Here is a 334-nt window from a genome sequence, read left to right on the forward strand (position 1 = left end):
TATGTGCGTGTATTGTCTTGATTCCAAATATATGCGAAAGTCTAGAAGAGTGAAACGTTCGTTATAATATAGTGAAAAGCCAAAAATCAACCTTTTGGCTAATATTCAACATATTGTATATGTTAATATACATTTTTTCTGTAAATATACTATCCTACAATTATGTTTTTTCTTAGTTGTAATGTTATAGGTAACGCTACCCCGACTATTTTCATTGTTTTTATGCCTTCCTGATTATTACTAGTTGCCTTGTCATCTCCGATAACTGACTTTATTACTGAAATTTTGTTGAATGAGGCTATCATCAAGCTGGCAAAAAAAAAAATCACGTGTT

This window comes from Penaeus monodon, chromosome 19 (assembly GCF_015228065.2).
Source record: "Penaeus monodon isolate SGIC_2016 chromosome 19, NSTDA_Pmon_1, whole genome shotgun sequence".
In the NCBI taxonomy this organism is placed as follows: Eukaryota; Metazoa; Arthropoda; class Malacostraca; order Decapoda; family Penaeidae; genus Penaeus; species Penaeus monodon.